At 43.5% G+C, this 8,888-nt stretch overlaps 1 protein-coding gene and 1 long non-coding RNA gene across 18 annotated transcripts in view; one reads left to right on the forward strand and one right to left on the reverse strand.

Annotated features, from left to right (window-relative positions):
- Positions 1-8,888, forward strand: part of LOC112453921 — a 133,779-nt gene that overhangs the window by 72,721 nt on the left and 52,170 nt on the right. The gene's annotated exons all lie outside the window — the stretch shown is intronic.
- The window catches only part of LOC112453923, a 13,967-nt gene continuing 13,890 nt past the window's right edge, over positions 8,812-8,888 (reverse strand). The window contains exon 3 of the long non-coding RNA XR_003040681.1: positions 8,812-8,825. This is a non-coding gene — a long non-coding RNA (uncharacterized LOC112453923). The remainder of the gene's footprint in view (positions 8,826-8,888) is intronic.

Genomic DNA, 8,888 nt, shown 5'->3' on the forward strand with positions numbered 1-8,888 from the left:
AAGTTGCGTTAGTTATATTTTACTTATCATGGTTATGTGAATGTACATGTGCTTGAGAGAGCATGTATTATTTTGTTTTTTGTACTATCTTGTATTTGCCCTTTAGCCTATGCTTGGGCATAAATAAATCATATCTCTCTCTCTCTCTCTCTCTCTCTCTCTCTCTCTCTCTCTCTCTCTCTCTCTCTCTGGATCTGCTCTCATTGGATGCGCTTGCTTATCCATGTGCGGAACCTTGACTCAGCTGCGCATGCGTCTGCCGTTGCCGATCTTCACTATCTGCATGCTTTCTCCGTGCACGTGCGTTTAGATGACTACGATTGGCTGCTCGTGTGTATCCATGCGACATCTCTAGTGATCTACTTTTACTGGGTGCGCTTGCTTATCGGTGTGTGCGAGACTTTAACTTTAAGCGCGAATCTGTTGATAACACATGCAGCGTGTATGTACTAGGTGCTCTAAAACGATAGCTGGAAAATACATTTCCTGCTTTGAGTGCATTAATTTGTTTCATCCTGGTTGTGTGAGAGCTTACATTACTACGAGGGCAGCAAGTGCTTGCTGCCCTCGCAAGTGCTTGCTGTAAAGCTAATTTAATTATGCCTATCACACCAAGGGATGAGCGTGGTCCGCCTGCTTCGGAACTGGGAGTTATCGGTGATTCTCCGTTCTTAGGTGCGCGTACGCGTGAAAATGTAGCGCGAGACTCTAATGTTGCGCGTGATTCTACGGACGATCTGTTGCGTGCATTGTCTGAGCAGATGAAGGCGACTGACGCGAAACTTTCGTCCTTTATGATGGCGACAAATGCGAAACTGTCATCATTTATTGAATGTCAACAACAGACGAACAATGAGCTTAGTGATAAACTTAATCACTTGAGTAGTCTTGCTGAAACTGTCGCTCAATATGGTCAGCGCATTGCGCAATTAGAGCGGGATAATGCCAATCTTGTTCGCGAAGTCCGTGACTTAAAGTCTGCTCAGTCGGCTCATTCTACTCGCGATGCGAGCGCGGGAAGCGAATTAATTGTGTCAGGCTTGCCTGGGATGACTTCTACTGCTCCTCTAAAACTCGCTGAGAGTGTGATTACGGCATTGGAAGTACCGAACTTGTCCTGTCACGTGCTTAGCGCCAGATTTGTTAAGGTGGCACCGTCTGCAACTCAGGACCGTTCCACGGGAGCTGCATCATCGTCTTCATTGATTATCGCCCTGGCTTCAGGTAGCGTCCGCGATGCGATTATTGTAAAAAAGCGTGAGAAGGGTGCTCTTAGACAGCGTGATGTGTGTGAGGTTAATTCCGATCGCATTGTGTATGTAAATGAACTTCTTCCTAAGCGCACTCATGATTTGCTACGGCAGGTCAAACGTATAGCTCGGGAGAAGGCTCTTAAGTATGTATGGGTTAGAAGTGGCCGAATATGTGTTAGATGCTCAGATGGTGCACCTATTGTCTATGTCGATTCTGACGCTGATCTGGCCAGGCTCGTCTGACGCGGCCGGCCTGCCTGTCCATTGTCTTCTGCCGTTCGGAATAATTTTACCGGTAAATTCTCGCTGCTTCGTATAGCGCAATTCAATGCGAATTCCCTGCGTGGACATATGGATTTTGTTCGGTTGCATTTTAGCAATGCTTCTCATCATGTAATTTCTGTTTCGGAGACGTGGCTGCATGCCGGCGTGTCGGATGATCTGGTTGCCTTAGATGGCTACTTTCTGGTGCGTCATGACCGAGTGGGGCGGGTTGGTGGAGGAGTTGCTTGCTACATTCACAACTCGCTTAGGGTCAAGCTGATTGCAACCTCTATCAGCGTTGACGTTAATGCTCCTGAATATCTTATGATCGAGATCCGTTTGCCGAGTGATGAGGTGGTTTTGTTTGCTTCTGTATACAGAAGGCCGAAGGGCTCTCTTCTCAGTGACTTCGTCGAATCACTTACGAATGTCTCTCATTTGTATGACAATATTATTATTGGAAATGATCTTAACTGTAATCTTTTGACGAATGGTTTCGAGGCCATCTATTTGCGCGATCTCATGTCTAGCTTATCTTTAAGTATTGTTAGCTCCGATGCTACCTTTCATACCGCCACCTCGGACTCGTGTCTGGATGTTCTGGTAGTAGATGACTGCGACAAGGTTCTTGAGTTTGTAAAATCTCTGAGTCCATTTATAGCTGGACATGATTTACTTGAGTTGTCGTTCACACTTAATCGCAAGTTTGATCTGGAGCGATCCATATTACGACGCAATTTTAGAGGTATTGATACCTCGGCATTTCTTGAATATCTTTATGTTTGTAATGAGTTAGGCGTTATTTCCAGTGAGACCGCTGTAGATGAGCTCTGTGACCGTTTATCGAATACCTTGATTGGGGCGCTTGATGTCCTTGCTCCTGCTCGTATATCTACGATTAGAAGACCTCCTGCGCAATGGCTCTCTGACGAACTAAAATGCCGGCTCCGCTCTCGCAATCAAATGTATAAGCAGGCTAGACGTTCAAATAGCCTACTTGGCTACGCTAGATACCGTCGTTTTCGTAACCAGCTTAATCGTGACATCAAGCGTGCCAAAAGTGAGTTTCACTTCGCCTATCTTAATAACATTACTGATGCTGCTAAAATGTGGAGAGAACTTGCGCGTCTAGGACTTGTTAAGCCTACTTCCGTCTCTCCTCTCCGTTTTTTCACTCCTGATCAACTAAACTCACATTATGTTTCTGTAGCTGATACTCCATCGCCTTGCTCTTATGCTGACTTTGTTTCAGCCATTGCTTCAGTCTCTTGTTCTTCTCAGCGACCTGAGTTCGCATTCTCTACTATACCGCCAGATGCAGTATATAAACTTATCACTGATGGACCTCTCCACTCCTATGCGTCTGGTTGTGATGGTATTCCGCTTCATGTTTTGCGCATTTCCTGGCCTGCTATTTCTCAATTGCTCATATCATTGCTTAATCGTTCACTCGAAACTTCCGTATTTCCTTCTGCTTGGAAACGTGCGTTGATTCGACCTCTCTCGAAGATTCGCACTCCACTGTCTCCGTCAGATACGCGACCGATAGCTAACTTACCGGAGATGTCTAAAATCCTGGAACGAATAGTAGCTTCACAAATTACAGACTATTTAAATGAATATAATATCCTGAATCCTAGACAGTCTGCGTATCGTTCCGGTCACAATACACAGTCTGCACTATTACGTGTTTGTGATGATATAAAAAAGGGAATTGATAATAAGCTTATTACACTCATGATTTTATTCGACTTCAGTAAGGCGTTTGATACTGTTCCCCATCTTCTGTTATTGATAAAACTTAAAGAAATTGGTTTTTCTGACGCTGTTCTTAATTGGATCTTTTCTTATCTTACTGGCCGCTCTCAGGCAGTAATAGATGATGAGGGTAATATCTCGGACTGGGTTCTCACATCGTGTGGTGTGCCTCAGGGTTCGGTTCTTGGCCCACTCTTATTTGCTCTCTATATTAATGACATTGGTAGTGTCCTGTCTTTTGCTCATCACATGCTTTTCGCGGATGACATTCAGGTTTATCTCCAATGTTTGAGGGCTGATATTCTCCGTGGTCTTGAGTTGATTTCTATTGATGCGAATGCTGTTTTCAACTATGCCAACTCAAACGGTCTTAAACTGAACCCTGCGAAATCAAAGGTACTCACATTTGGTAGTCCGTCCTATATCATTGATATTGATCTCCACAGTTTACCACCTATTATTGTAAATCAGACGCCTTTACCTTTTGTCAATGAGGCCAGGAATCTGGGTGTAATATTTACGTCTAACTTATCCTGGAGGAAGCATGTTTTACATGTCTCTCAAAAAGTTCACTATGCTTTGTATAAACTTAAATTTAACAAAAATTCTCTTTCTACCAGGTTAAGAATCAGACTCGTTTTGGCTTTAATCATTCCGCACATTGACTACTGCTGCCTAGTATATCATGGTCTGAGCGGAGAGCTGAACGCCATATTACAGAGACTGGTCAATTGTTGCATCCGCTTTATTTTCAATCTTAAACGCGACGAACACATTACTCCTTACAGGCGTCAGTTAGGGTGGCTTTCTGTTGAAAATAGAAGGCTATACTTTCTGGGCTGCCAAACGTTTCGTATATTGCATATGCGCTCTCCTTATCTGCGTGAGGATTTCACCTTCCTTGATCCGTCTTTGAGGAGGTTGGTCCGCTCTTCTGTTGCATCGGAAATTTTTCATACTCCTTCCCATAGAACTACTACCTATAGAAACTCCTTTCATCTTTTCGCTGTCTATTTTTGGCATTCTCTTCCGGACGGTATTACCTCTGCTTCTTCAATCATTTCCTTTAAAAGACTTCTAAAAGCGTACTTGCTTGCACGTGAAGTTGGATGACTGGTCTCTGGATATGGCTTTCGTCGTCTGTTATTCTTGTCATTAGTTTATAAGTTATTTTGCGTTCAGTTCTTAGTTCCTATTTATACTGTACATATTTTTACTTTAAGTGGCGCGTTTTTATTATTAAGTTGCGTTAGTTATATTTTACTTATCATGGTTATGTGAATGTACATGTGCTTGAGAGAGCATGTATTATTTTGTTTTTTGTACTATCTTGTATTTGCCCTTTAGCCTATGCTTGGGCATAAATAAATCATATCTCTCTCTCTCTCTCTCTCTCTCTCTCTCTCTCTCTCTCTCTCTCTTCCGCGTACTCGGCGGAACTGTGTGCGGAGCGTTTGCGTATATTTTATCCGGCTGTCTAAATTTACCTGCCTGATCTAGTATTGTGGTCACTGTAAGACCGATTATACATGCCGCCTACGTGTTCCAAGTGTAGGAAATCAATAGCAAACAGGTCGATTGAGTGCAGCGGGTGCAGAAGAGTGTTTCATCCCGGTTGCATTAGGTCCTATTCAGTGTCTAAATACGCTGACTCTTGTTGTACATCACTTCTATCGTCATTGGACATACCCCCTCTTACACCAGCATCGGAGACAGCACCGCTTTCATTTGAATTTGACAATATGGCTTCTTCTGCAGATTCGCGTACTCAGTCGACCCCACAGCATGCGACTAACGAGCTTTTGCTGAGTCTGATTGAACAGATGAAGATGTCCGATTCTAAGATCTCTGCGTTTATTGATAATCAGCAGAAGATCAATGACGACATTACGAGGTCAGATTCGAGAATTTCTGCCTTCATAGATAGTCAGCAAAGGACAAACGAGATGATAAATAATAAACTAGACCTAATCAATAGCCTATCTGAGTCTGTTGCCAATCACGCTCAACGTATTTCGTCCTTGGAACATGAAAATGCGGCTCTTAAAAGAGAACTTTTAGACTTAAAATCGGCTTGTATGGATCGTCAGGACACTGGCGCAAATGAGATCATTGTGTCTGGCCTGCCGGAACCACTTTCTGAGGTTCCCTCTGTAATGGCGCGCAACCTACTTGTTGCACTTGGTGCATCAGATTTGTCTCCTCATATTTTGAATGTTAGAACTGTCCGTAGGTCTCCCCCTGACTCTGCTTCTGCCAACTCCAAAGCCACAGTGACTGGTAACTCACTTATCGTCACTGTGTCCTCCAATTCTGTTAGTGAGATTATAATCTCGAAGAAGCGAGCCAAGGGTGATCTCAAGCAGGGGGAGGTCTGCGGAAATGACTCTAAAACTGCTGTATTTGTTAATGAATTACTCTCAAAGGAGTGTTACGAGTTGCTACAGCAGACTAAGCGTTTAGCTAAAGAGCGATCGTACAAATATGTATGGGTGAGACGGGGGCGTATTTGTGTGAGGCAATCCGATGGTTCGCCTGTTATTTATATAAGATCTGCTGCAGACCTGACTTGTCTTGATTGACCGTGCCGGATGTGTCCACAGAGGCACTCAAATAGCATTGAATCTAATTTCCGAGTTGTCCAATTCAATGCGAATTCACTTCGTGGTCATATTGAGCTTGTCAGGCTCCACTTTGACTCTAATCCGTATCACATTATTTCTATTTCCGAAACTTGGCTTCATGATGGTGTTTCTGACGAACTTGTGGCCTTGGATGGTTATTTTATGATCCGCCATGATCGGGTTGGGCGTATGGGAGGGGGCGTAGCCTGTTACGTTCATCATTCACTTAAGGCTAAGCTAATTGCGTCTTCTGTTGCAACTCATCTTAATGCTCCTGAATTTCTTCTGATTGAAATTCGACTGCCATGTAACGAAACTATACTATTTGCGTCTGTATATAGGAGACCCAAGGGTTTTCTTTTCCAAGATTTTGCACAAGCACTCACTAATGTATCTCATCTCTATAAAAATATTATCATTGGCGGCGATCTAAATTGTAATCTACTGTCAAACAGCTTTGAAGCCAACTTCTTGCGTGAGTTTATGTCTAGCCTTTCTATGACTATTATTCAATCCGAAGCCACGTATCACACGGCTACCACTGACTCATGGCTCGATGTCCTAGCGGTTGACGACTGTGAGAAGGTCCGCAGATTTTACAAATCTGAGTACCCATTCATTGCGGGGCATGATCTGATCGAAGTATCGCTGTCACTGGGCGAGAGGTTGGCTACTGAGCGTACCATTGCGAGGCGTTGTTATCGGACTATTGTTGCGGATGAGTTCCAGGACCATCTCCGATCCTTAACTGTGAGCCCTGAAGTTGTGGCGTGTGCAAATGTTACTACTGATTGTGGCGAAGTTAGCTATGACCAATCCTCTGTGTCTCATGTTGATAGATTTTGTTCTGTGCTGTCTGAAATCTTACTTGACACTCTGGATGTGGTTGCTCCAGAGCGTACATTTATCATTAAAAAGCCCCCTGTGCGGTGGCTTACAAGCGAACTTAAGACCAGAATTCGTACTCGCAACCAAGTATACAGGCGTGCTAAGCGTTCAAATAGCGCACTTGGTTATTCCTTATACAGGCAATTTCGCAACCAGTTAAATTCAGATATTAAGCGTGCTAAAAGTGAGTTTCAACTTAACTCACTTAAATCCATTACTGACCCAGCAAAGCTATGGAGAGAATTAGCACGTTTAGGCCTTGTCAAGTCTTCCCTTGTTTCTCCACTGCATTACTTCACACCAAATCAATTGAATGCACACTTTGTCTCTGTTTCTGATGTTCATACGCCTTGCTTATTCGATGACTTTATGTCTGCTATAGCTTGTGTTCCCTGTCCACCCCAACGTCCTGAATTCGTTTTTTCTGTGATCACGCCTTGCATGATCTTTCAGCTTATCTCCACGAGACCACTTCATTCCTATGCAGCGGGAGTAGACGGTATTCCTCTCTATATTCTGCGTCTGGCTTGGCCTGTAATTTCGTTGCAGTTGACGGCTCTTCTCAATCATTCACTGGAACATTCTACCTTTCCGTCTCAGTGGAAGCGGGCGCTTATTCGTCCTCTATCGAAGATTCGTATCCCGTCATCCCCGTCAGACACGAGACCGATAGCCAATCTGCCAGAGCTATCCAAAGTGCTCGAACGTATCGTTGCCTCGCAGATCAGCGACTATTTAACTGAGCACAATCTTATTAATGTGAGACAGTCTGCTTTTCGTCCTAGTCATAATACTTAGTCTGCGCTTCTGCGAGTCTGCGACGACATAAAGAGAGCGATTGACATTGAGTTCATTACTATTATGATCCTCTTTGATTTTAGCAAGGCGTTTGACACGGTGCCTCATTTGCGTCTTCTGATTAAACTTAAAGAGCTGGGTTTTTCTGTCCCTACACTTATCTGGATCTACTCATACCTCACTGGTCGTTCTCAGGCTGTTGTCGATGACGAGGGTAACTTTTCCTCTTGGTTATTTACGCTATGTGGGGTACCTCAGGGTTCTGTACTTGGCCCACCTCTGTTTACCCTCTACATTAATGACATAGGCAAAGTTCTGATCTACTCTGAATACATGATATTTGCTGATGATATCCAGATCTATCGTTCCTGTGCTCTTGCTGATCTCCTTTATAATCTCAATTTGATCTCAAAAGATGCAAACGCTATCTTTGATTATGCTAATGATAATGGTTTGAAATTGAACCCTGCAAAATCCAAGGTCATCATTTTTGGTAGTGGAACAAACATCAACAACATTGATCTGGACTCATTACCGCCTATAACTGTTAATCATACGCCTTTGCCATATGTAAGGGAGGTGAAGAACCTTGGAGTCTATTTCGAATCGAATCTCTCCTGGAAAAAGCATGTCTCGCATGTCTCGCAGAGAGTTCATCATGCGCTTTACAAATTAAAGTTCAATATGAATTCCCTCTCCACGGAACTTAGAATCAGGCTAGTGACGTCTCTTGTGCTGCCATATCTGGACTACTGCTGCCTTGTCTATCACGGCCTGAGCAAGGAACTTAATCTGAAGTTGCAGAGACTTGTAAACTGCTGCATTAGATTTATTTATAATCTGCGTAAAGATGAGCATATATCGCAATATCGACGTCGCCTTGGGTGGCTGTCTGTAGAGAATAGAAGACTATATTTTCTCGGGTGTCAGACCTATCGCATCATCTACATGGGCTCGCCAACGTATCTTAGTGAACTTCTTACTCCACTTAGCCCGTCACTTAGAAGGTCAGAACGTTTAGGTAATTCTTCCTCTCAAATCTTTCAGATTCCAGCTTTCAGAACGGAAATGTATCGTCATTCCTTTCATATATCGGCTATGAACTTCTGGCATTCTCTCCCTGAAAATGTCACGTCTGCAACCACTATTTTAGCCTTCAAGAGTCGTCTTCGTTCGTATCTGTTTTCATTGGAATTCATGGACTGAGCTCCTGTCACTCCTGTTCCTGCTACTCACATTTCTTCTGGTCCTTGCTCTAGCGTGGAACTATTCCTGTGATATTAGTTTTTCTTAATTTAGTTCT

This window comes from Temnothorax curvispinosus, unplaced genomic scaffold, assembly GCF_003070985.1.
Source record: "Temnothorax curvispinosus isolate PA1 unplaced genomic scaffold, ASM307098v1 QBEX01004768.1, whole genome shotgun sequence".
In the NCBI taxonomy this organism is placed as follows: domain Eukaryota; kingdom Metazoa; phylum Arthropoda; class Insecta; order Hymenoptera; family Formicidae; genus Temnothorax; species Temnothorax curvispinosus.